The following is a 20,822-nucleotide window of genomic DNA, read 5'->3' on the forward strand; positions in this document are numbered from 1 at the left end:
GAGCCTCCAGGGAGACGCACTGCAAATCCCCCCGCCCCAAAATACAATCCAGGTTCTGGGAATCCCAGCCCTGCCCTGGGGACAAACCCCAAACTCAAATAAACGGCCTCCTCCTAGGCGCTGAGAGCCCACCCAGCTTTGGCACTCTGGGTCCCTGCCCTCCGGCAAGTTGCCGGGACAGGCGGGACCCTAACCAGCCGCTCTCCCCTAGCCCAGGCTGGGCCGGGCCGAGGGGTGGGGGAGTGGGCGGTCGGGGAAGCGGGGGGCGGAGTTCCGTCTTCTGATGATTGGCTCTGCGCGGATGGGCTGCGGCTGCGCCCGGCCAACCCGCGGCGTGTTGCTATGTGCTGAGCCGAGGGGATAGGTGCGGGGGCGCGTCCATCACGGGGTAGCCCCCGGCCCGGACCCGGAGGGATGCGGAGTGGCGGCCGCTGCGGTGGCGGAGACTGTGGCTTTAAGAGCGTGCCGGGAGCCCGAGCCCCAGCCGGGCCGCGCTTCGCCGCTGCGCACCCCAGCGGAGCCAAGCCCCACGCTGGCCGGACAGGGCCGCCTGTCGCCGGGTAAGTGCACCGGAGTGCGGCGCGGGCCGGGCGCGCGTGGGCGTGGGGCGCGCTGTCAGCTCGGGCTCTGGGTCCCCGGCCCCGGCCTCCGGACTCCCCCGGCCGGGCCTGCGCGGGGTTGGGGGTGCGGCGCCCTCGGTTCCGCGTGGGGTCCCAGTGGGCGCCGGGGACGGGGAGCGGCCGCCGGGCCACGTGACCGGTTTGTTTACAAACACTGCCGGGCCCGCGGCCGCTCGCGGAGGGAGCCCAAGGGCGCGGGACCCCGGGCCGGGGCGGGAGACGCGCGCCAGGGGCTGGGCGAGTCTGCGGGGCCAGGTTTGGGGCGGGGGTGCGGAGCTGGGATCGCCGCTTCCTCCTCCGCGTCGTCCCCATGGGTTCGGACTCCATGGGGTCCGGGTGGGGCTGGGGACGCCCTCCGTCCTCTCGTGACGCCGCGTCTCCCTCGGAGAGTCCTGGGGACACTTAGGTCCAGGGGCGCCGCCCTGGGGGCCTTCCACTGTGGGACTGGGCGCCCTCGAAATTTCTCGGAGCGCGTCGTCTGCCCCGACCCGGGTCGAGGTAACCGCAGCCGAGTTCCTCCCTGGCCGCGTCCCGGCGCCTCCCCGGTGTCCTTGCCAAGGGGGTGGGCGCGAGGTCCTGCCCGACGGAACGCGGGGGCCTCTGCCGCGAGCGCCTCCCCGGAGCTGGCGCTTAGGGGCGGCCCCGACCTTTCGCCAATTCCAGTTCACCCTGCTTGGCCGCCGACCTCCTCTGGTGTCTTTCCCGGAGTGGTGGGCTTTTCTCCGGTCTTGGGGGCGTGCGGGGGTGGGGGACACCTGTTCTTCTGGACTTCTTGTCCAGAAGATTGCTACCTCTGCCTTCAGTCTTAGCTGCGAGAGTTTAAAAAGCCAGGTGAGCGAGTGTCTTGTTTTCCTCCGCTTGGAGCGGAGCTGCACCCTCGCCCGCCCCCCAGTCCCGCCGCTGTGAAAGGCCCCAGAGAAATGCTCCGAAGCTTTGTGGGGTTTTTGCTTTCTGGCCTCCTTGCTGATTTGCTGTCCTTGCAACTTGGGAGGCTCTTGAGTGAGTCCTTGCCTTTGGTGAATCTGAAGGCTAACGAGACAGCTGTCTTTTTTTCCTTCCTTGTTCTTCCTTGTTCCAAAGCATTGGGCAAGAAGGGTAGCGGTCAGCTTCCCTGTGCCTCACAGAGCATTAAAGATGCAAGAAGTTCAGTAAACCGCCTCACTGGCTCTGGGGTGGGACTTGATTTCACATGGTTATTGCTCCCGCGTGCTTTCCTGCCTCTGGGGGCCACAGGGCCTATGAATGGCTGAGTCTTGACTCCGGTGAGGAACATTTTCATTCTTCTAAACTGTGTTTTGAGTGGCTGCAAGTTCTTTTCCCCAGAAACAGGCCCAGCCTGGGGAGAGCTGTGCAGACTTCCCCCTTGGCACCATCCCCTGTCCCCAGCTCCATGATAGGATCTCAGGCAGGAGTGCAGTGGGAGCCTCATCCGCTTCCTCAGTTGGGCTTTGCCGCCGCAGGTTAGCATTCAATGACAGCATTTCTTGGATCTGTCTTGATATTTCTGTGCTTGAACCAAAATCAAGAAGCTTAGAGTTAGGGGTGGAAAATGGAAAATAAACACCATGCGCGAGAAAACTGTTTTCCTTCTTCCCTCTAGGAGCATGGTTTTCAGACTTTGAGTGGGACCTGCACTGCATACAGGTCTGTAACTGAAATAAGTTTCAGAGAACAATAATTATCCTTACTCCCTGCAGTGTGCTGTTTTAAAGGTTTTTTTTCCTACTTCATTTAAAAAAATCAACTGCTGGTTATGACCCATTAATTTGATTTCCTGACCAAGCAGGTCCTGACCCATAGTTTGAGAAGCATCGCTTTAGGGCAGAGGTCCTCAAACTTAAATGTGTATAAAGATGACCTGGGTAGTGTTTAAAAATAGTTTGTCAGACTACTCCGCAGATGTTTATTTTCAGTGGGCCACAGGAATCTGCATTTTTACCAGGGGACCCATGAGATTGTGATGCAGGTGGTTGATAAGAGCCCCTGATCTAGTGGGAACTGGAGGCAGTGAACAATGAAAGGTATTAACTTGGCTCTGAAGTGCAGTCAGGTATGTGACCCCATACTCTGCAATCCCAAAATCACTCAGCTGCCAGTCACACTAGCTTAGGCTTTGAAAAGTCTAAGGGCACAGTATTGTTTGTTCTCAACTGCCATGAAGCAGTTGGCTTTAAGAGACTGGTATCTCTCCCTCTCCACTCCAGCCTGTTTGAGGGCTGCTGCACAGTGTTGTGTACCAGGAGATGTTTCTAGGTGTGTGGGGGTTGGAGATGTGAGTAGTGCCGATGAGTTGCGTGAGTTGCTGTGCTGTTCATAGATTATGTGAATTCTTCATTGTCTTAATGATTTTCACGGTTTTGAGGCAGCCACACAGTCATTGTGCCTGGGAGATTCACAATTGGCCAGCTGAAGAAGAGGTTGATTTTGTTTAGTATCCGTGTATTCCAGACTGCATAGCCTCGGGGGAAGGCAGGCAGGTGACTCTTTTTATTTGGGGGGGGGTGAGGAGTCAGGAGTTTGTCTACCATCAGGTCTTAATAAGAGGCACAAGTTCCCATACCTCCTGGGCTACCCCAGTCCTGGTTACTTCCCATTGTGATGGCCCAGTCCCTGTGTGCAGGTGAATCTTGTTAGGCATCCAGTTTCTGATGCTGTTATCTGCCTTCAGGCACAAACACACACACACCCCTGATGCAGCCACAGGTTAGATTTTTCCCTCTTAGTTATTGTGTCCAGACATATTGGTAGGATACATTTATTTGAATTAATGAAAGCTGCGATTTAGCTTCAAAAAGGACTCTATCCAAATTCAACTTCCACTGTAGCCCTTCTTGCTAAAGGTGTGCCTTATGGGAGCATCAAGCGTGGGATTTTAAAAATTAACTTTAATAATGTTCAGTTTGGCCAAGCAACTCACATTCAGAATGTTTAGTTTTGAGCATATGGAGAAAAGAAAGCAACAAAAGGATGACAAGGGATAAGATGTCCCAGGATTGGAAAAGCCAGAAGGAAGAGATGTTGAGGTGAGATTCAGATGGAGGATGTGATCAATTCCCATTGTAAATTACCTTGGCATTTCCTTAGGGTTTGTCAGGCAAACCACTAGGTGCTCTGACAACTGCATTCCCCTGAGCATAAAAAGGTATAAAGTTTTGGAAAAGGAAGAAGCATCATTTTCAACTTGAGCCTGTAATGATGGAAAGCCAGCCAGGGCCTGCAGGCTAAAGATATTTTTTAGAGTTGTTAGTTTTCAGTGACATTGTCCTTAACGAAAGGCGATACACTTGAGTCTGTGAAGTATTGTACTGCCTGAGTTTGTTTACCTGGGAGCTGTGGATATAGCACTGGAGAGCTTAAAAGTAAATTAGAATTTGCTATTCTCTTGTCGCCAATTTGCCAGTGGCTTCCCATTGCCCTTCAGATATAATCTAATTCCTTTCCCTGTAGGCACCACACGGCTCGTCCTACTCCCCCATCTTCTGCCTCATCTCTTACCAATCCCCACCCTGTCCACTCTGCTTCTTCCTGCTTGAGAAAAGCTCGCCTTTCTGAGGTTTCTGAAACATGCCATACTTATGTTTGTCACAGGGCTTTTCTACTGGTAGTAACTCTTTCCAGGATTCTTTCTCCAAATTTTTCTTTTCTGTTTTAGACAGGGTCTTGCTCTTGCCCAGGCTGGAGTGCAGTGGTGTGATCTGCTCACTGCAACCTCTGCCTCCCTGATTCAAGTGATTCTCCTGCCTCAGCCTCCCAAGTAGCTGGGATTACAGGCACACCCCACCACGCCCGGCTAATTTTTGTATTTTTAGTGGAGACGGGGTTTCACCATATTGTCCAGGCTGGTCTTGAACTCCTGACCTCAGGTGATCTGCCTGCCTCAGCCTCTGACAAGTCTTGGGATTACAGGCATAAGCCACCGTGCTTGGCTTTTTCTCCAAATTTTTGCGTGGCTGACTCTCACTTGGTTCTCAGAGCTACTTCCTGACGGACCAGTTATCTAGAACAGCTCCTCCCTTCTCTGCCCCTCAGCCTCTCTTAATCCCCTTAACTTTATTTTCTTCAAAGCACTTTAATACCGTCTGGAAATATATTATCTACTTGTTTGCCGACACGGAAGCTTGAGAGCTTTTCTGTCTTGCTTACTGCTGAAAATGCTTGGTGTAGAGTAGACACTGGATAAATATTTGTTGGTTGAATGCATGAATGACCAAGAGAACCAAGGTTTAGAATCTCTAGAGGAGGAAATATACTTTAAGAGGAAAAGATAATTCTCTTTTTCTGGGATAATATAGTATTCTCTCAGAATTACTTTCACTTGCACTATTTCTGCTTTTCACAATAGTTTTCATTCCTTTATTCCATTTATAGGTTGGCAAAGCCTCCAAAAGCTCCATTGATATTTTGTTGTCATTAATAATAAACAACTTACCTACCCCATTAACCTTATTCTAGGCCTCACTGTTTGTTTTCTTCTAACAAATGTTAGCATTTCTATCAGTAATCACATTTCATTAATACCGGGAGGCACTATATGTGGGGCTAAGAGCCTGGACTTTGGAATCAGAAAGACCTGGGTAATTAGCTCTGTGACCTTGGCAATCTACTAAAATTCTCTAAATCTTTGTTCCTTATTTTTAAAATGGTACTAATAATAGTTTGCATCACACGGGACTGATGGGAGGATTAAATGAGACTGCAGGGGAAACCAGGTACAGAGCCTGGCACCTAAGCACTCAGTGCTAGCTATTAATAACAGCACTAATATTAATAGGTGGATTCCCCTCTCTCTGGCTCAGAGGAATCCATTCTCAATCCATTGATTTGGGAGTGGACAGTGTGTGGTGGGGTCAGAGGAGGACTTCTTAGTATAAGTAAGTAAAGACTGAAAATGCCACTTACATCTATTTGAACTGGAATGGAATTTAGAAACCATGTATTCGCAAGCTGACTGCTGCCCAACACCCACCTGGAAGAAGTAACAGTTACAGAAGTTTTTGGAAGGACATGTTTTCTATCTGCTCCTGTGGCGATTCTTGGTTTTAGACTTGATTAGGCTGGGCCATCTGCGTGTGCCATTATGTCAGCCCCTCCGTTGTTATTTTTACTGAGTTGGGTTTCAGTGTCTGCCCTTTGCTTTATGGAAGGACACTGTCAGAAATAGCTTTATATAACTTGTTACTGTAATTCTTATAAGGGTTTATATTGTTGAAGACTAGCTACAGATTCAATGCCCCCTTTAAGAAGTTCATGGGAGAAATTCTTTTAGAACCTAATGTCTCTGAAAAGCTTTGCCTCTCCTGAAAACCTGGTATGCTTTTTCTTTTGTGGAAATTGGAAATTTATAGCATGATATTTCTCTTTTTGCTTTGGCTACCAGGAAGTACAGAGTGAAATTTGTGGCTTGATTTTAGTGACTATGTAGGGCCCTGCATCCTAATTTTTTCTAGTGTTAACCTTGTAATTTTTGTTTTCTATTAATTAGGTATATACTGGGTTGGGCATTAAAGTCTGTTTAGGTGTTAACATTTTGGAGATATACACATTGAGGTTCAAACAGACAAAAAGGACTTGTTTTAAGACATAGTGCTAATTAGGGCAAAGCGGAAGCTATAAACCATACCTTCTGTTTCTCAGACCCAGGCCTCTTCCTACTTCTGCACATTCTGGAATAATACCAGCTCCTCATCTAAACCCTAAATAGCCCATGTCTCCATTCTAGGCAGAGTCTACCTTCTCTCTGAAACGAGGCAGAGCAGCATTCTGCTTGCGAGGTGCAGCAGTGCCACCTGCATTCCTGTTACCTGGATGGGTCAGCAACACCTGGGTCTCCTGAGCTACAGAGCAGTCAGCCCTCCCCTGTGGTCTTAAAAGCAGTGTGTCTAGACTGAGTGGCTTTGATTCGAAACTGGATTGCTGGCTCCACATGAGGTTACCCTCCAGTGTCTGGAGTTCCTTTGTCTGTTTCTCACTGGGAAAGGAAGGCTTGACATCCAGTTGGCAGATGGGTGCCACTGAGGTTCAAACATGATCTTCTGGGTGTGAATGGTGACCGAGTTCAGTTGCACCAGAGAAAGTGGCTTTGTTTTACCTGATATGAAATTTTTAGTTCTAGGAAATACTGACCTTTCTAGTGATTTGTATTTTGTTTTCTCAAGACATTCTGTTCAGGAGTACCTGAGGCAAATAAGTGTAGGCACGGAACAGATCCTGCCCATCAGGAATATTTTGATCCCTATTTTCGAGATGGATTGGTGAAGAATGAAGAGGATTTACACATACAGAAACATTCCATGGGGAACAGTTGTGCAAAGGCACCGAGGCGTGAATATAAGAGGGAGTGTATGGGGAATGTTCAGGAAGCACGTGAGATGGGGAAAGAGGGCACTGGGATGTAGTTCTCAGCTACCATGGCTGCAGATAGAGCACTCCGTGGGAGTGGACTGTGACTTCCTTCACAGTAAGGGTGAAGAGCACTGCACAATGGCTAATTGCCTCAGATCATAGGCGTCTCCAGGAGGGAGGCTATCTCTAGGGATTCTCGAAGCTGGCTGCCTTAAGAATTCATCGTCCTCCTAAAGGCCTACAAAATCAGAATTTTCAGGATGGGGAATTTGTAACAAAAACAAGAAAATAGTAACAACCCCTGAAAAACTGTTTCCCAGGTTCTTCTAAAGCAGCCAACCCCACACATGACTGAGGTCTGGAAACCACTGAGGTCGTGGTTGATCCCTCTGGCAGGAGCTACCAAGCAGCCTTGGCTTTTGGCCCCCTTGCCCTTGCTCTTTCTATTTTTGCTTTTTCCTTCGTGTTGCCCCTACACGTCATCCAGGATATCTGCGCCCCCCCCCCCCCCAACGCTTTGTTTCTTCTTTTACCACTTCGGTCTTTGTCTGTTGGGGGTCCCTCCCTACATTGACCCATTGCCAAGTGAACCATAAGAGAGATATGAATTAACTTTCAGGACAGGTTACGTTAATGGTATGAACGTGCACATTACATAAACCTAAATTAAATAGGGCTTGCAGTTTGTTTTGCTCGCGGGGCTCTTTTTTTCTGTTAGGATTTGAGGAGAAGTTATCCCCACACTTAACTGCAGCCTTAAAGCTAAGTACTTCATTAGCAGAGAGGTACAACAAGAGCTGAAAACTCCCTTTTTCTTGTGCCTAATCTGTTGTCCCACCTTCTGGCTCAGGTTATTCCCATCCCTCATTTGTTTTCTCCCATTTCGGCAATTTAATGTTGAAGCATTGAGCTGAGAGTCTGAGGGTGTTTAGAGAGAACTTGACGTCTTCATGTTGAGTTGACTTAGACTCTCCCATTCTGCTTGAAGCTCTGGAAGGAATTCAGGGACTGAGAATACACTTCCTCAGACTCTTCTCTGGCTGGTTTGGGGAGGAAGGATCTACTTGCAAGGGACGGGGGATTTGAATCCTGGTTTTGGTCCTCTCTAATTGTGTGATCTTGGGCAAATTGTTCCTTTTTCTGTGTCTGGAAAGCAGGAGTCATCATCATAATGCCTGTCTCCCTGGGTTGTTGTGAGGATTAATTGAGATATGACCCCTCATAGACGCATAACAGGGAATTAATAAATTGTAGAATCCTGGAGGTTTATCTGCAGTTGTTCCAGGGTCTCTCTCCCAAACTGCCCTCACTTCCTACCTTCCTCCAACCAAGGCTTACTGAGCTTTCTGAGCTCCTCTTGCCAAGCTTTGGGCTGCGTATGAGGGCTGATTAACCAGACATGGTCTCATGGCTGATTAACCATGGCCAGGAATGGTTTGCAATCTAGTGGGAAGTCTGACTGAGAAACAACTAATTTTGTGGAACTTTTTTTTTTTTTTTTTTTTTTGAGATGGAGTTTCACTCTTGTTGCCCAAGCTGGAGTACAATGGTGTGATCTCAGCTCACTGCAATCTCCACCCCCCAGGTTCAAGCGATCGTCCTGCCCCAGCCTCCCGAGTAGCTGGGATTACAGGCACCTGCCACTACGCCCGGCTAATTTTTGTATTTTTAGTAGAGACGGGGTTTCACTACGTTGGCCAGGCTGGTCTCGAACTCCTGACCTCAGGTGATCCACCCGCCTTGGCCTCCCAAAGTGCTGGGATTACAGGCGTGAGCCACCGCGCCCAGCTGGAACTTTATTATTATTTTTTTTTGAGACAGAGTCTTGCTCTGTTGCCCAGGCTGGAGTGCAGTGGTGCGATCTCGGCTCACTGCAGGCTCCGCCCTCCGGGTTCACGCCATTCTCCTGCCTCAGCCTCCCAAGTAGCTGGGACTACAGGCACCCACCACCTCGCTCAGCTAATTTTGTATACTTTCAGTAGAGACGGGGTTTCACCGTGTTAGCCAGGATGATCTCGAACTCCTGACCTTGTAATCCGCCCACCTCAGCCTTTCAAAGTGCTGGGATTACAGGCGTGAGCCACCGCACCCGGCCAAACTTTTTTTTTTTTGAAATGGCGATGTCTTGCTCTGTTGCCCAGGCTGGAGTGCAGTGGCGCCATCTCGGTCACTGCAACCTCAGCCTCCCAGGTTTAAGTGATTCCCCTGCCTCACCCTCCCAAGTAGCTGGGATTACAGGCGTGTGCCACCACGCCTGGCTAATTTTTGTATTTTTAGTAGAGACGGGGTTTCGCCATGTTGGCCAGGCTGGTCTGGAACACCTGACCTCAGGCTATCTGCCCGCCTCAGCATCTCAAAGTGCTGGGATTACAGGCGTGAGCCACCGCACCCGGCCGTTTTGCGGAACTTTAAAAAATTAAGGTGGCCGGGCGCGGTGGCTCACGCCTGTAATCCCAGTACTTTGAGATGCTGAGGCGGGCAGATAGCCTGAGGTCAGGTGTTCCAGACCAGCCTGGCCAACATAGCGAAACCCCTGTAATCCCAGCACTTTGGGAGGCCGAGGTGGGCGGAGACCATCCTGACTAACAAGGTGAAATCCCATCTCTACTAAAAATACAAAAAATTAGCCAAGCGTGGTGGCTGGTGCCTGTAGTCCCAGCTACTCGGGAGGCTGAGGCAGGAGAATGGCTTGAACCCGGGAGGCGGAGCTTGCAATGAGCGGAGATCGCACCACTGCACTCCAGCCTGGGCTACAGAGCGAGACTCCGTCTCAAAAAAAAAAAGGCCAGGCGCGGTGACTCATGCCTGTAATCCCAGCATCTCCTGAGGTCAGGAGTTCCAGACCAGTCTGGACAACATGGCAAAACCCGTCCCTACTAAAAATACAAAAATTAGCCGGGTGTGGTGGCGGGTGCCTATAATCCCAGCTACTTGGGAGGCGGAGGCAGGAGAATTGCTTGAACCTGGGAGGCGCAGGTTGCAGTGAGCCAGATTGTGCCATTGCACTCCAGTGTGGGCAACAAGTGCGAAACAACGTCTCAGGAAAAAAAAAAGTTATATTAAAAAGGTAAACAGGCTGCGTGCATTTGCTGGGCCTCAAAGGATCAGAGGCACGTGGTGGAAGCACTTTTAAGAAGGCGGATTGAAGGAGAACAGGGACTTCGATTCTTGTTAAAATCTATCTGCTATTCCCATTCAGAGAAGAAACCCAGAAATGTGCTGGAGAGTGAGTCTCCTCCCTTTCCCACCCCACCGCCTTTCCTCTCCCTCAGTAAATGGCACCACTGGATGACAGTTTAATAATTCCCAGAACAAAATAACTTCCAACTTTGGGCTGGCGATGGCTGGGTCTTTAGACATATAAGCAACCTTTTGAAAGTGCCTCTTCCCTTTTTTGCTCTTCAGTTTTTAAAAAGTTCAATTTCCAAATTCCAATTGCGGAAAGGCGGGGAGCCCAGCCACAGATGTCAGAGTCTAGAGTTTTGGATTTATTTGAATTGGGAGATTAAAGTCAGAAAGCCAAAGGCATGCTGACAGCTGAACAACAGAATTGTATTGGCAGATTTAGGATGGGTGGTTGGTAGCTAATTGGGGCCCCAGCTGTGCCCTGGGGGACCAGCAGTTTAAAGAGAAATCAAGGTCACACAGTGCCCAGAGTCTACAACACATTCATGTATTCAGCAGATATTTGAATGTGGGAAACACAGATGACAATCAAATAATCACCTCAGTAAAAGTACAGCTGTGGATAGTGCTATATGTGTGGCATAGGGGAGCCTGACTTAGTTGGGGCTGGACGAGGCCAGGGGGAGGGTTCCCTGGTGCAGTAACTTCTGAAGATAGGCCGTATCTCTTACCCTATTTTCCAAGACCTTGTTTTCTTCATAGATCTTGTAAATGGCTGTTTTTCATTATACCTGAAGTATAGCCCTGTCTGGGGACAGAAAGATGGACCAGATTTTTCTCTGGGTCACAGATCATGGGAAGAATCTATTTGTTTTGTTTTAACCAGGATTATCATCTCTGAGCATGATCAAATACAAAAGGAAGGACTGGTGTTGAAGGGCGGCAGTCTCTTGGGGCTGGAGGAAAAGGGCACATTTGGCTCTCTCGTCTGCATAGTCAAGGCAGGGTTGAGGGATCCCTTGCCTTCTTGGCTTGAATCAAGTCTGACACTTCATTTTTTTGTGACTCATTCTTGCCTGGGGTAGCAGTTCAGACTGTCCTGGGGGTTTTGTGGGGACCACCTTGGAAGAAGACTCCTAGGTTGGAACTCTAAGCGTTTCACTAGGGGTCTGGAAGTCCCTGCCCGCCTGGGAGGGTCACTTGGGAAGCTAACCCAAGGGAGCATACACAGACTGTGTGAAAGGCAGAGCAGGAAACGTTTCTGCTGTCAGACAGCAGCCAGGTAAAAGCATCAGAGGCTTGTGTGATGTGGCTCATCCGGGTAATTTCATGGCCCTACTGAGTTTCATACTCTATCTGCCAGCCCAAATGAGTTGGCATCACAAGAGTTTACTGGCTTTTTAACTTTGTAGAGCATTAATGATGTGTAAGTCCCATGTAATGCCCAGATTGGATATTTTAAATGTACTGGAGAGTGGCAAACTGAGTAAGGCGATTTAAAAAATACCAGCTTTACATGGCAGTGTGGTTTCACTGATGGCCATTCATTTTACTCAGTTAACATTTATCAAGGATCTCCAGTATGCTGGAGCTGTGAGTCCTGTAGACACTACTGGGGGTGGGGTTGGGGGGATCTGGAAGGCCGGACCTTTGACTGCAAGAAGTTCCCAGTCTTATGGGGATAGAGATTCATGAACAGTGTGATAAAATGCCATTCCAGAGAAAAATTAAGTTTTTTGTGTGCTGGGAGAAGGGACCACCAGCTCTGCTAGGGTCCTACTGGAGCTGAGTATTAAGGGATGAGCAGGCATTTACTCATCCCTTAACGAATAAGGTAGGCAGAGAAGGTAGGGTAAGGCATTATAGGAGCTGGAATAATGTAAGGAGCACAGGATAATGACTGAGTTTGATCTGCAGGAAACAGGTTTGGAGTAGGGTGGGGAGGTGATGACAATATAAGGAGAGTTGGACCCAGGCTCTTGGTGCCACCTGAAGGGTTGGACCACATCTTGTAAGCTACTAGGAAACCACTGGAGGTTTTGAAATGTGAAAGTGTGTGATCAGGTTGTGTTTTATAAACAGAATTCTAGAATGGGCTGGAGAGGTAAGAGCTGAGTCAGGGAGACCTACGGGAAGCTGTCGCAGTAGTCCAGGATGAGAGAAGATGGGGTTCACAGTGCTGCTGCTGGTGACTGAGGGTGGCAATGGGAGGGTGCATCTAAGAAGCAGAACCAACTGTCTAGGGGACAAATGAAGTATGACATAGAAGGGAGAGCATAAAGGGTGTTTCCTGCTTGGGCAACTGGAAGCAGGAACAGAATTGGAATGAAGGTGACAGGAGTCTCACTACATTGCCCAGGCTGGTCTGGAACTCCTGGGCTCAAATGATCCTTCCACCTCAGCCTCCCAAAGTGCTGGGATTACAGGCATGAGCCACTGTGCCCAGCATGGAGACATCCTTTACAAAGGGGTCAAGAGTTCAGGAGTAGAAGGCACAGGTTTAGAGGGCTTGAGAGGGTGTGGGTAAGAAGGCCCAGGGGAACAAGAAGTCAGAGGCACGTGGCAGAAGCACTGCCAAGAACGATGGAAGGAGAACAGCCAGGGAGATTGAGGCTCAAACAGAGAGGTAGGAGAAGAATCCAGAGAAACACAGTAAAGCCCATTAAGGAGCATTTCAGATGAAGGCAACTGAAGGCAGCACCAAGTCCAAATAGTGTTAGCATTCAAAAGTAGTAGTGTTTGTGGCTCACATCTGTAATCCCAGCACTTTGAGAGGCTGAGGCAGGTGGACCACCTGAGGTCAGGAGTTCGAGACCAGCCTGGCCAACTTGGCGAAACCCCGTCTCTACTAAAAATACAAAAATTAGCCAGCAGTGGTGGTACATGCCTGTAATCCCAGCTACCCGGGAGGGTGAAGCAGCAGAACTGCTTGAACCTGGGAAGCAGCGGTTGCAGTGAGCCAAAATCACGCCACTGCACTCCAGCCTGGGTGACAGGGGAAGACTCCGTCTCAAAAAAAAAAGTATTAGTGTTTGGACTTGGCATGTTGGAGACTGCCCGTATTTTTGTTACCGAAAATCCTGGTTATGATAAATGATATTCATGAAGCATTGCCAGAAGGCTCTGTAGCTCTTCCATTCCTCTAGAGCAGTGGTCCCCAACCTTTTGGCACCAGGGACCGGTTTTGTGGAAGACAATTTTTCCACGGATGTGGGGGATGGTTTTGGGATGAAACTGTTCCACCTCAGCTCATCAGGCATTAGTTAGATTCTCATAAGGAGTGCGCAACCTAGATCTCTGGCATGCACAGTTCACAATAGCGTTCGCACTCCTATGAGAATCTAATGCCGCCACTGACCTGATGGGGCGTTTTGAAGGCTGACAGAGGAATACTTTCTCCTGAGGCAGGATTCGGCAGGCAGAGCGTCACTACTACATGGAACCAGGACTTTAAAGGCTGAAAGAATTCTAGAGATCATGTGGGATTATCATCTGACGTATAACCCCCCGAAACCAAGACTAGACCCTGCATCCAGGGTTGAGATGAATGGTTGGTTTTGTTTATGAAGGAGCGTGGTTTCTTGAGTATCCAAGCTGGTTTTTATTACCAGCTGGATGGATGTGAAGTCCCACCTGGTTCCAGTGCTGTAAAAGAGGTGTCTAGAAAATGATGATTTTCCTGTGGGCCTTGCACATCAGCTCCTTGGCAGCTTTAATAGACGATTTTCAGAGAAGTTTTAGCAGTGGCCCCATCCTGAGATTAGTAGAGTCAGTGTAGACCACAGAGATAACTTTTTCAATACAGTAAGTGATGGAGTGGTCTGTGTTAGGAATGACAGCAATAATATCAGGTCCCCAGCTAAGCCACAGAAGCCTACTTAAACCACAATGTACCTTTAAGTCGATTAGTTTAGGCCCTAACCTCCTAACCACCGTGAGTCAACCTGGGGGACAGGAACGCCATTCCTTTTGGTCTTGTGAATAGGAACAATTCCTGTGCTTTTTCTCCCTCACTGGTAAGGGTGACTGTAGCTAATCGGGATTATTGAGTATTAGCCATGTGCTGGGTGCTGTGCTGAATACTCCAATTGCGTTATCTCATTTCATCCTTCTGTCTCCTGCAGGAGGTAGGCTCTATTGTTATCTCCTTTCAGGCAATTTGCCCAGTGGTAATGTAGCTGGTGAGAAGAACCAAGACGGAATCCAGGTCCACCCACCTCTAGATCCTGCACTCTTAACCGCTGGGCAACACTGCTGCCCACCTCTCTCATTGGGCAGGCACGGGTCTCTCTGTGCTCTCTGCTCTAGGCTCAGGATTCTGGGGAGAGTAGGATGGGGAAGGAGGACAACTTTCCCAGTATAAAGGCCTTCTCACAATTCCACCTCTCTCTTTTTTCTGTCTCCCACTCCCAGAAGTAGCTTGCCTCCTCCTTTCTGCCGCCACCACCATTTAGTGCCTCCAGCCAGGGCTGCTTTCATTCTTCACAGATGTTGGGACAGGCTATGGCTACTTAGTCACGTTCCTACCCTCCCGTCCTTAAAGTTAGCACAAGGTCCCTTTCAGTCTTTCTAAGAGTTTTTAATTTGTTTGTTTTTTAAACCTAAACCAGCAGTGTAAAGAATAGGCATGGATGCCAATGACAGGCCTTTGAGTGGCACCCAGGAATTGTGGTTTTCCTGGGCATCACAGCACGGGATGGGAGTGGAGGTGGTGAGGAGAGAATTGGGTTAGATGGAGTCTGGGGACGCAGAGTAAGTTCGCCTCCTTCCTCCTTGCTTGGAGAGAGGGAGGGAGGGGCCTTATCACATGTGCTACCTGTGCAGGTAGGTGGACCTGTCCAGTGAGCAGCCAATGGGAAGCAGAGGAGGTTCAGTTCAGTGATGGTGTTTAGCTTCTACTGTGTGTCCTGTGCTGCTGAGTTCATGGGGTACAAAAATGACTCTTGGAGCTACCTCTAGTAGAGGATACAGAGGCAGAAAAGGGTAATTTCAATTTCAGTAGGGTTAAGATGGAGGTGAGCACAGGAGAGGCCACTAAGCCCAGTGTTGAGGTGACATTTGAGCTGAGTTTCAATGGACAAGTAAGGGCCTTGTGAGGAGAGATGGAAAGGTTGTATCAGCCTGAAGGAATGGCATCAGCAAAACCATGGAAGCGTAAAGTGCAAGCGTGGTGTACTGAGGGGCCCTACAAGGAGTGGTACAAGTTGCCAAATGCCTCCTAAGAGAGTTCCTGACACATGGTAGACTCTTAAATGTCATTTCAATGAATGGAGATGGAGGATAAGGTATAGAGGATGAGATGAGTCCGAAGCTATGCATGGGCGTTAGTGGTAATACACACCTGGAATGTATTATGCGGTTACTACATGCCAGGCACATATGCTGAGTACTTTTCTACTAACTTAGTTCATCCTCATATGAGCCCTATGAAGTAGATATTATTGTCTCTATTTTTTGTGAGGAAAGTGAGGTCCAGAGAGGTTAGGTAATTTGTCCAAGGTCACACAGCTAGTAAATGACAGAGCTGAGATTTGAAACTAGTTCCAGGTCCTTTTTCTTTTTTCTTTTTAGGGTTTCACTGTGTTGCCCAGGCTAGTCTCATACTCCTGGCCTCAAGCAGTCCTTCTGCCTCAGCCTCCCAAAGTGTTGGGATTACCGACATGAACAACTGTTTCCAGCCGGTCCTGTCTTTTTAACCACTGCTCTGTGTTGCCTTTCTGAAAACTTTAAGAGTGATGACATGGTCAGATCTCCTTTTTAAATAGACAACACTGGCTGGCATGCAGTGGGTGGATTTGAGGGGGAAAGAGGCCCAAAGGCCTGCCAGGGCTGTATAAGTCAGAGATGCTTACCTTCAGGCTGTTGAGAGCATGGCCACTGAGGAAGCACCTCTTAGAAGGACCTCAGTATTAACGCATGCCTGTGGTTCCTCCAATATTATTGCCGCCTTGTCTCATCTTGAAAAGAGAATTCTAGATTGGGGAGATGTCCCAGTGGTATCATCTCAAAGAGATGCTTGAAGACAAGTTAAAGGATCCTAATGGAAGGGGCAGGCTGGAATTTGGCTACATACAGGCATCAGGTTCAACATAAATAGAAAAGAGGAAAAATAGGATGTTCCCAAAGGACCCCAAACTCCATGTCTATCTGAACTCTCAGGCCTTCTCCTTTTTCTTTTTCTTTCTTTTTTTTTAAGCAGCAGCATCTGTTTTTCTCCCCCATTGGCCATTAAAAATAATAGATAAAATTTTGGTGTGTATTGTGCGCCAGCTCTGTGTAAGCACTGAGATCATCTCACTTAACACCTAGAACCCCTGTGGAGGTTGGTTTTATTAGAGATAGGGAAGCTGAGGGTCAGAGTGGTTTCGTAACTTGCCAGAAGTCACGCAGCTAGAAAGGAGCAGAACTGGTTTGTGTGAGTCCAGAGCCCACTTCTTTTCCAGTCTTCACCTCCTCTCAGACACCCCATGGAAACAACAACACAGAGGCATGCCTTGGGGCCAGCCTTGTCTCATGTCTGGAGGAATTCCTTCCTGTAGAAAGTCCCACTTCTCAGGTCAGTTTCCGTGGCTCGGCATGTGGTGGTCCAGCCTTGCTTCCACATCATTCCTCACGTTCCTTTGTGGCTTAACAAGAGCGTCCCACCTCCCGCCCCTCCATCCTGGTGGCACTCAGAAGGTTCTGTTTTGAGTTCCAGCGGCAGTTACTCCCTTTTGGGGAAGGCCTGTCGGCCGGGGAGGTGGCATGGGGTGGGGGCTGGCCAGGTTGGCATGTGCTCCCTGTGCATTTGTCTCTCGAGGTGGTGTATCGAAGATCTTTGTTTTTAATCATAATACCTCACATATTTTCTTTCTGTGCTGCTCAGTGAAAGCTAGCTAGGGGTGGCGGCAAATCTTCCTTTAATTTCCACTGTGATGGATTATTAGTTCACTTAAAATGGTGTTTAATTTGCACATGTGCCCTGAGGCTTTTAAATATTAAGCTCATTTGATGACTGTTGGAAATCAATTTGGACTCCACAGTTATGTTCTATGAGTTGGACTCATGAAGCCCCATGGACCCTGTTGCCCCATTAACAGGGGCTAAAGTTCAAAAATTAGAATGATGAGTTAAGCTCCATACTCTTAATTTCTTCCTTTAAAAAAAAATCAATTTTGGCTGGGCGCGGTGGCTCACACCTGTAATCCCAGCACTTTGGGAGGCCGAGGTGGGCGGATCACGAGGTCAGGAGATCGAGACCACGGTAAAACCCCGTCTCTACTAAAAATACAAAAAGTTAGCCGGGCGTAGTGGCAGGCGCCTGTAGTCCCAGCTACTCGGGAGGCTGAGGCAGGAGAATGGCGTGAACCCGGGAGGCAGAGCTTGCAGTGAGCCGAGATCGCGCCACTGCACTCCAGCCTGGGTGACAGAGCGAGACTCCGTCTCAAAAAAAAAAAAAAAAAAAAAAATCAATTTTCTTTCCTAAGAATTGACTCAAAGAAGCTTTTAAAATTTTTGCTTAAAAGGGAAGAAGACAGTGCAGATGTTGATTTTTTGGTCCCCATCTCTCAGCTTGTTCCTCTCATGCAGCCTGCCCTCCCCTTTCTCAGCCCACAGGCCTTTTTTTTTTTTTTTTTTTTTTTGTTGAGACGGAGTCTCGCTCTGTCGTCCAGGCTGCAACCTCCGCCTCCCAGGCTGAAGTGATTCACCTGCCTCAGCCTCTCGAGTAGCTGGGACTACAGCTGGGACTACGGGTGTGCGCCACCATGCCTGGCTAGTTTTTGTATTTTTAGTGGAAACGGGGTTTCACCATGTTGGCCAGGCTGGTCTCAAACTCCTGACCTCAAGTGATCTGCTGCCTTGGCCTCCCGAAGTGTCTGGATTACAGGCGTGACCACCTTCCCCGGCCCCCACAGGCTGGCCTTTTGTTTTGTTTTGTTTTGTTTTGTTTTGTTTTGTTTTGAGACAGAATCTCGCACTATCACCAGACTGGAGTGCAGTGGCACGATCTCGGCTCACTGCAACCTCCACCTCGCAGGTTCAGGCGATTCTCCTGCCTCAGTCTCCTGAGTAGCTGGGACTACAGGCACACGCCACCATGCCCGGCTAATTTTTGTATTTTTGGTAGAGACGGGGTTTCACCATATTGGCCAGGATGGTCTCAATCTCTTGACCTCGTGATCCACCCGCCTCAGCCTCCCAAAGTGCTGGGATTACAGGCATGAGCCACTGTGCCTGGCCCTACAGGCCTTTCTTGAACCTGCTTCTCCTTGCTTTCTACTTACCTCCTCTCATTTCTTCTAGTTTGTCCTGTACCAGTTGAACAAGATTCATATTTCAGCAAGCCGCTTTTTCTTTTCTTTTTTTTTAATGCTCTGTCACCCAGGCTGGAATGCAGTTGGAGTGAACACTGTGCACTGCAGTCTCAACCTCCTGGGCTCAAGTAATCCTCCGGCCTCAGCCTCTCAAGTAGCTGGGATCACAGGCGCGTGCCACCATGTCTGGCTAATTTTGAATTTTTTGTAGAGTTGAGGTCTTGCCGTGTTGTCCAGGCTGGTCTCGAACTCTTGGGCTCAAGCAGTCCTCCTGTTTCAAAGTGCTAGGATTATAGGTGTGAGACACCGCATCTGGCTTTTCCTTTTTTCTTCTTAGGAAAGGAGTCCCTCTCTAGGATGCCTGTTTATTCATATTTAAGAGCAATGGGGAGCAGAGTGACCCTGCCACAGCAAAATGTAAGGCTTCTTGTCTAGGCCTTCCAGAGCCTTTCTAGCACCAGACAGCCTGGGCCATTGCTTATATGGTAGATTTTTCTCTTGTCTTTTTAGGTTCAGAGCTGTGGTGAGGATGGAATGTGCATGTGTGTGTTTGTATGTGACACACTCACATTTAATACAAACAAGAAATGCTCATTCCACAGAAGGTAGCTTTGAATAAGTTTCGGGATTCAGATTTGAAGCTGAACATAACCAGAAACTTCTACCTGTAAACTTTTTTTGGGGGTTTCCTTCAGAGGAGAAGTGAGAGAAGAAATAATTCTACTCTGGGGAAATGTATAATTTAGAAGCTGTCTGCATGTATAAGAAAACAGACTCTGTATCTGCTCTCTAAACTCAGCCTGGCAGCCAGGTCATTGTTTCTTTTTCTCCCCTCTGTGTTTGTGTAAGACGGATGGGTCTGGTGCTCTTTGTGCTCCCCAGCGGGCAGCTAAGGCTGTGGACTCAGCAGCATTTGGCCTGGGGGAAGTCTACTGCTTGTTTTCCCCTGCCTGTCTTTCCTATTTCCTTACTCTAACTCACCACCCCTTCCTTTCCTGGACGTGCTGTCTATCCTGAAATGGAACAGGAGTATTAGAAAGGTTGAAGGGCCAGGTACGGTGGTTCACACCTGTAATGCCAGCACTTTGGGAGGCTGAGGTGGGTTGATCACCTGATGTCAGGAGTTCAAGACCAGTCTGGCCAACATGGTGAAACCCTGTCTCTACTAAAAATACAAAAATTAGCCAGGCGTGGTGGCGGGCGCCTGTAATTCTAGGTACATGGGAGGCTAAGGCAGGAGGATTGCTTGAACCCGAGAGGCGGAGGTTGCCGTGAGCCAAGATCATGCCACTGTACTGCAGCCTGGAAGACAGAGTGAGACTCTGTCTTAAAAAAGAAAGAAAAAGAAAGGTTGAGGGTATTTCAGGAAACTCCAAGCAGGGTACTTGGCTCTACCACCTTTCTACCTGTAACACTCTGGCACCCAACAGCATTGGTCTTCTGTGGGCTGTTTTGTCATTCACCTTACCTGCTACCCAGAGTGTGCCCAGGGTGTGATGAAGGGGTTCTGGATCCAAAAGTTTATGTATCTTTCGTCCTATCTCCTGTGATGGCCAGACCTAACTCTGAGGCAAAGCCGAGAGAATTATTTCCCACTTCCATTTCCTTCAAGTGTTGCTATAATGTTCACTGTAACCTGATTTTACATCTTTAAAACTAGAAGTGGGAGACTGAGCAGGGGCGACATCATACGTTGGCCCCCAAAGGTCTGAATCCCTTCAACAGTCAGATAGCTCACATATAATTGGTCGCTTTGCATGAGGAGCCTCCTTGGCTCAGGGCTGCAGAAGAGAAGTGCTCTCGCTGTGGGTTAAGGGGTGGTGACTGATATTGTCCTTCAGCCTAGTGCTAGTTAGTTAGTTGGCCACTCAGGAAGATATAAAGTGTCCCAGAAGTATGGCGGCCTCAGTGACTGTTTTGGTGGGAAGGATTCCAGGGAAGATGGCAGTTTTGCTTTAGAAGATTTGGTTCCAGGGAGGTTTAGAGGAAAAAGAGGACGATGATTTGCAGGCTTTCTCCAAAGATCCAGATGGATCCCAGACGTAGTCCAGCCAGGAAGATCTGATTTTGTTTGTCTTCCTTCCCCATCTCCCTAAATAATTTTTAATTTTATCTTCAAAGCTTGACGCAGGTGTTAATTAACACTGCCCGCTCTCCTGGGAGGTAGGCAAGTGGAAACACCACCCCTATTAGTGAAGCCCAGGGGATAGCAGGTGCGGAAGCCTTAGGCAGGTGAGCCACAGAGAAGCAGAGGGAGTCTTAGACCTCGTGGCCCTGCCCTCAGACCTTTACTGGGACTTGCTGCTCACTTAGTTACCTTGGGAGCCACCTCACTTTCTCATTGTCCTTAGTTCCCAGTAAAAGAGCTGAGGCTGTGGTAGGAAAGATGTATGGTCCTATGGGATGAGTAATGGAAAGTCTAAGGGCTGGAGAAATTCTG

The 20,822-nt window shown here is 48.8% G+C and overlaps 1 protein-coding gene across 1 annotated transcript in view; it reads left to right on the plus strand.

Annotated features, from left to right (window-relative positions):
* The first annotated feature begins 249 nt into the window (after window positions 1–249).
* The window catches only part of YPEL2 (yippee like 2), a 69,798-nt gene continuing 49,225 nt past the window's right edge, over window positions 250–20,822 (plus strand). The window contains exon 1 of the mRNA XM_003817367.5: window positions 250–560. The gene's annotated coding sequence lies outside the window, so the exon portion shown is untranslated. The remainder of the gene's footprint in view (window positions 561–20,822) is intronic.

This window comes from Pan paniscus, chromosome 19 (assembly GCF_029289425.2).
Source record: "Pan paniscus chromosome 19, NHGRI_mPanPan1-v2.0_pri, whole genome shotgun sequence".
Classification (NCBI taxonomy): domain Eukaryota; kingdom Metazoa; phylum Chordata; class Mammalia; order Primates; family Hominidae; genus Pan; species Pan paniscus.